The sequence below is a fragment of the Mastomys coucha genome, unplaced genomic scaffold (assembly GCF_008632895.1).
Source record: "Mastomys coucha isolate ucsf_1 unplaced genomic scaffold, UCSF_Mcou_1 pScaffold22, whole genome shotgun sequence".
In the NCBI taxonomy this organism is placed as follows: domain Eukaryota; kingdom Metazoa; phylum Chordata; class Mammalia; order Rodentia; family Muridae; genus Mastomys; species Mastomys coucha.
In genome coordinates, this window is record NW_022196905.1 from 123,886,025 (window position 1) to 123,892,434 (window position 6,410).

General features: G+C 49.2%; 1 protein-coding gene across 2 annotated transcripts in view; it reads left to right on the forward strand.

The window, feature by feature from the left end:
* The first annotated feature begins 4,580 nt into the window (after window positions 1-4,580).
* Window positions 4,581-6,410, forward strand: part of Tpst1 (tyrosylprotein sulfotransferase 1) — a 63,901-nt gene continuing 62,071 nt past the window's right edge. Inside the window, exon 1 of one of the 2 annotated variants that reach the window (XM_031338111.1) lies at window positions 4,581-4,922. The gene's annotated coding sequence lies outside the window, so the exon portion shown is untranslated. The remainder of the gene's footprint in view (window positions 4,923-6,410) is intronic. The other variant, XM_031338110.1, reaches the window with a different exon arrangement.

The following is a 6,410-nucleotide window of genomic DNA, read 5'->3' on the forward strand; positions in this document are numbered from 1 at the left end:
GATATGTTGACTCTTAGCCTCTTCCTTTCTTACAAACTGGCTTCCCTCCAAGGCATGAGGGCAAAAGGCAAGCTCCGCTGGGGTACCTGGAGATTTGTGATGGGTAGATGCTGAAGGGGTCCCTCTGGACCTCATGCCCATGCCAGTGAAACGCTGCTCAGCGTACAATCTGTCCCGTGGTTCTAGGCACAGATTTCTGCTCTGGTTACTTTCCCTTCCCTGCCCATCCTGGCATTGGTTCTTGGTCACCTCACATCCTGAACACAGGCCCGCTCCACTTTCCTTGAATGACTGGAAGCTTAGAGGGGCTGGGCAGGGAATCCTCAGCGGTCAGGGACCAGAATCCTTCTGAAGACTCCGAGTATCTCTCAGCTTATTTATCACAAAGACACAAATGGTCACTTTATACCGGGGACATTTAGATTCTGCGTTCACTGAAGCATGGGTATGTCCCCAAAGTGAGACAGACAGACCTGTTGCTACTGAGAAAGGCTGAGCGCCACACCAGGGACAAATAACTATTGTGCCTTCTCAATGGAAGAGAGAGGAAATGAGTAAAAGCGGCGAGACATCAATGGAAGGAAAACATTATATGATAATATTGTTTCTTAGGTCATAGAATCAAATTAATGCTGGATTTATTTATTTTTTTTCAGATATAGTCTTATTACGTAGTCAGGCTGATCCAGGGCTTGTAAACCTCCAGCTTCAACCCCCTTACTGCTGTGTTTGAAGGAGTGCCCGCACCAACATGCCTATTTTTTCCTTTCTTGGGGTTTTCAAGACAGGCTTTCTCTCTGTAGCCCAGGCTTTCCTGGAACTTGCTCTGTAGGCTGGCCTCGAACTCAGAGCCTTCTGCCTCTACCTTCCAAGTGCTAGGATTAAAAGCCTGTGACATTCATACTAAGCTCAACACACCCATCTTAAATTCATCATTGAATTCTGCTTCTCCAGAGGACCCAAGTTCAGTTCCTAGCACCCGGGAAAAGGGGCAGCTCACAACCATTTGTAACTCCAGCTCTGTAGATTCAACTTCCTTTTCCTTTTTTTTTTTTTTTCTAAATAAAGAGTTTTGTTCTTTTTCAGTTTTTTTTTTTTGTTTGTTTGTTTTTTGTTTTTTTGGTTTTTTTGAGACCAGGTTACACTATGTAGGCTAGGCTAGCCTTGAACTCCTGATCTTCTTGCCTCTAACTGTGAATGCACACCACCATACCCAGTCTATTTTTTAATGATGTTTAAGTGTGTATATAGTATTGAACACTTACAAAATGAGTGAGCTGTGTAATTGCAAGAAGTTACTGAGCAGTCAAGGAGCAGTTTCACTGCCTGCCATAGCAATGCTGGCCTGTCCCCTTAGCCTCTGCAGGAGAGTCAAGAGGTCAAAGCTATCTCTGGTTATATGGGAAGTTTAAAGCTAGCCTGGGATACACGAGGCTCTATCTCAAAACAAAACAAAACAAAACAAGGAAAGCCAGGTGTCTTAGCACATTGGTATAACCCTAGCAACTAGAAGGTTGAGGCCAGAGGTTTACCACAAGTTAAAGGGCTACATAATGAAAACAAAAGGAAACAAAAGAAAACAAACAAACAAACAAACAAACAAAAAACCAAGCAAAACTAGAGGAGGTTTGAAGTTTTTAGTGTGAGGCTTTGCCCTAGGACTATGCTGGCCTGAGTTAACTTCCAGGGAGTGAGCATTTCCTGTCTCTGGGGTCTGTAGAGCTCGTGGTGGCAGCTCCTGGGGCTCAGGACATCCCATTGGCTGCCTCTAGCCTGGGCATATGGCCCTTGTTCCCTGGCATGACTTACTTGAAGTGGTATTTTTGGATGGTGCAGCGTTCTGTAGCCATGTGGAAAATGCCTGCTCATAGGCTAGGCTGGATTTTAAGATGCTGATGTGGCTGAAGGGCTTGACCTGGCTAGGGCTCTGGTACCTGGAGGTGGGGAAAAGTGAGGAGGCGTGCTCTTTTTCCTTGAAATTGTATCATTTCTTTCTTTCTCTCTTTCTTTCTTTTTTTCTTTCTTTCTTTCTTTCTTTTTTTTTTTTTTGCCTCCACTCAATCTATCCCACAAGCTCCGAAAGAACTGGGAGGGGTCTCCTTGTAGCTCACCACCTCTTTGATGCTGCCTGCAGGTAAGCAAGCACTTTCTTGTCCCAAATTAGCCAAAGGTTTTTGGATCTCTTTATGGAATGCAAGTTTAACCTTCAATTTCTACATCATAGATCTTGGCTGTGGTGTCTTCGCTTAGAGCTCCCTGCTTTTCCCTGGCAGGGAAGGGAACCCCACTGCTCTCCCATTCCTCCCCTGTGTCCCCGGTAGCCCTCATGAACAGTTGTGGAGTTATTATTCATCCATCCATCCCTTGCTTACCCCTCCACCCATCCAAGCAGTGCCAGGTCAGAGTGGAAAGGCTGGACAGACAACCATCTTTTGCCACATCATTTCTATATATGATGAAGACCTTTCCCAGACGTCTTTGCGTCCACAGTTCTTCTATCTGTATCCCCAAGCTCGGTATGTTCCCTTCCCTTGCACACCTAACCTACCTTTCCATTCCTGTTTGCAAGCCCTTTGCCACAGCCTTCTCGTTCCTAGATTCTCAGGAACGCAGTTTTGCACCTCTGAGCTTCCCACCTCCCATTTTCCTTTTGCCATGCCAGATCCTGGAGTGATGATTTTTAAAACAGTAATCCTTCCAGGTTTTAGGTTTGTCTTGTTTTCAGTACTGGGGATTAAGCCCAGGCACCAAGTGAGCTGAACAAGGGCTGGACTGCTGAGTTATACCCCCAGCACCTCCCTGGGATTCTAGGTAGCTGCTGTACTACTGAGTCACGTCCCGCACAGTAAGTGTGAGTCTAGGCAAGAGACACACCCCCAGCCTTTTACTGTAGGATTCTAGGCAAGTGCTTTACTGCAGAACTGCACCCCCGGCCAGCCATTGGGGGCTTCCAGAAAGAGTTCTCCCACTGAGTGATGCCCCCAGGTGCTAACTGTGGGGTGATAACTAATGACGTTTCCATGACCATTTACAGACCCCTCGACTTTAGTCTTGGTAAGTCTCTAAGATTGGACATCATTCTCTAGGTGATATTTGCTCACAGGAGGATGATAGGAGTTTTAGGTTTGGCTTCTTGGTCCCTGAGCCCATGCTATCTCCAGTCCATGTCAATAGAGTTGAAATTACTGCTTTGATAGAACCTGGCGGAGACATGCATGGGGATTGCAAATGGGAGAGACTGATTTCTCCTTTCCCTCTCAATTCTCTCTCCCCCTTTCATAGCTCTTCCTTCTCTAGTGTAATGGTTCTACTTATCACCATTTATGTATGCCTGTGTACTTGTATGCATGTATGCATGCATGTATGTATGTATGACTCAGACTGGCCTCACATTCACCGTGAAGCTGAGGATGAGCTTGGATTCCTGATGCTCTTACCAGAGACTGTCTTGTGCTGGGATAATAAGCACGCGTCACTATTTCTGGTTTATGTGGTGCTAGAGATGCTCTGGGTCAGGCATTCTAGTATCTGTGCTGCCGAAGCGAGCACTGGGTCGGGCTTTTTAGCTGCTGAGTTCCATCCCCAACCTTTCTTTTTAAAAAAATTTAACCTCTGAGACAGGATGGGCTATGCAGCCCAGACAGCTCTTGAATTCTGCCCTGGCTTGGCCTCTGAGTCTTGGGTTAATAGATATGCATCACTTTGCCTGGCTTCTGGGCAGGGTGCAAAGGGAGGTTAAGAAAAGAGTTTGTTCTGAGCTGGTCATTGGTGGCGCCCGCCTTTAATCCCAGCACTTGGGAGGCAGAGGCAGGCAGATTTCTGGGTTCAAGGCCAGCCTGGTCTACAGAGTGAGTTCCAGGACAGCCAAGGCTACACAGAGAAACCCTGTTTCGAAAAAAAGAAAAAAAAAGATTTTGTTCTATAATACGTTTTGGCCTGGAACTCACTAAGCAACCCAGCCTGGTTTCAAACTCCTGGCAATCCTCCTGCCTCAGCCCTCTGAAGTATTATAGATGCTAAGTCATCACCCTCACCCTATTTCATTTATTCAGCTTTATTTTCAGACAGGGGCTCATGCTGTCCAGGATGTCCTCAAACTCCCTCTGTAGCCAAGGATGGCCTTGAAGTTCTGATCCTCTTGCCTTGGATGACCTCAGTATTGGGATTAGAGGTACGTCCCACCATATCCAGTTGGTGCTGGGGATGGAACCCAGGGCTCCATGCCTCCTAGGGAAGCACTCTCCCCACTGAGCTCCATCCTCAGCCCTCACTTATACTTATCTGTGGTATGGAATATTGTGCAAATTGACTTGTGTGTTTGACAGTTGCATCCAGCAATGGCCAGGCAGTGGAGGGGACTTTTTAGGAACACTGCTTTTTGTTTGTCCCTGCCCTGTTTAAGGGATGAAAGCCTTCTTGGACATGTGAGGGTCCCGGAACAAGTCCTGGCTCCCTCCAGTTAGGCCACCGGTTCTGTTACTCCAGCAACAAACTACCCGTGTAGGCAGCCCCAGGGTAACTAACCCCCCTTTTGTGAGTTCGACAAACGTTGGGCCCGGATGTCAGACCCCACCCCGCAGCTCCCGCCCCACGGAGCTCTCTCCCAAGCCACGCCTTCTCCCGGAACAGACAAATCAGAGAGGCAGACACATTGCGCGGCCGGGCTGCGGGTAGCCAATGGCAGCGTGCGTGAGATCCTGCGACCACGCGGCGGCGGGAGGCAGGAGCTGAGGCGGCGACGGCGGCCAGTCGCTGCTGAGGCGGCCGCGGGTGCGCTTCTCGGCGGGGCCGGGCAGGGCCGTCGCCTGGCGGTGAGGACGCATCCCGGGGCGGGCGCTATGGCCACCAGCTAGGGCGGCCGGAGAAGCGGCAGAAGCCCAAGATGCCGGAGCGACGGCACGGCTGCACCTCCGCCATCGTAGGTAAGCGCCGCCGCTCTCTGGGCACCAAGCCCCGGACGCCTCCATCCTTCATCCCGCCTGCCCCTTCCCCCATCTCCCCGGACGCCCGGCGCGTCCCGCTCCTTTCGCCTAGCAGTCCCGGACGCTACTGCCGGGTCTGCCCAGCAGGCATTCGACTCTCCACTCGCCCTATCCCGACTCACCTGCGCGCACGCTCACTGTGGTAATCCCTAGCCTTGATGGAGATCGTCATCCCGTTTTTTTCTTTTCTTTTTGAGCCCCCCTCCTTATGAGGCATCTCACTGTGTACCCCCAGACTGGCCTTGAATTCAGAGTAACCCTTGCTGGCTTCGAACATGATTTATTGTGTAGTCCACATCGTCTTCGAACTCACCGTGTAGCCTAAGGTGGCCTCAAACTTAACTTTGTAGCCCAGGCTGGCCTCAGGCTCATCATGTAGACCAGGCTGGTGGTGGTTGTCTTGTCTCAGCCTGGGATGACAAGCATGAGCCACCGTGAGCCCCTCTTTCCGTGTCAGTTGCTGACTCCCTTCATGGAGTGGTGCATACTCTTTAATTTGGAGACCCTTTATATCCTGTCACCTCCTCTGGCTTTAATCAACCTCCACCTTTTCTTCCTCTCGACACTTGGGACATTTCCCGTGCTCCTGATGCCAGTTCCATTATTGTTGTTGTTATTATTATTATTATTATTATTTTATATATATGTGAATGCATGCATGTATGTATGTGCACGATGCGTGTGTGTGTGTGTGTGTGTGTGTGTGTGTGTGTGTGTGTGAGATGTGTGTGTGCTTAGTGCCTGAGGAGGCCAGAAGAGGGCACTGGGTACCTGGGAGCTGGAGTTAGAGGTTGGGAGCCACCATGTGGATACTGACAGTTGAATTCCAGTCCTCTGCAAGAGCCACAAGTGCTGTAAATCTCTGAGCACTGACTCCAGACACCCCACACTCCCACGAGTCAGGGCCTCAAACTAGTTTTAGACTGGCCAGAACTGACTGTAGTCTTGAACTCAAAGCCGTTCTGCCTCGGCCTCCAGTTGTTGGGATGGCAGGTATGAACCACTGTACAAATTGAGTTCCATACTTTAAACAGTGCCAGAGAAAAGCAGATGGCTCGGGGGTAAAGGCTCATGCTGCCAAACCTGACTACCTGAGTTTGAACCTCTGAACCCAGAACATGGTAAAAGGAGAGAACTGGTTTCTGCAAGTTGTCCTCTGACCTCCACAAGAATCATGGCACACGGCACTCATACCATAATAAATAAATGGTGTGAGGTATGTCTATAATTAAGCATCACAGTTTGTCCTTAGGTTAGCTGTTCCCATAATGGGTAAAGTCTAATTGATGGTCCCTCACACAGTAGGTCTAGCACATGGAAGGTAGCCCCAACAACGATGGTTAGAGTACTTCTGTTTGTATACTAAACCTACATTGCTGTCCAGGTGTCTTTACCACTTGGCTCTGCCTGTTGAGATGTCCCCTCCCC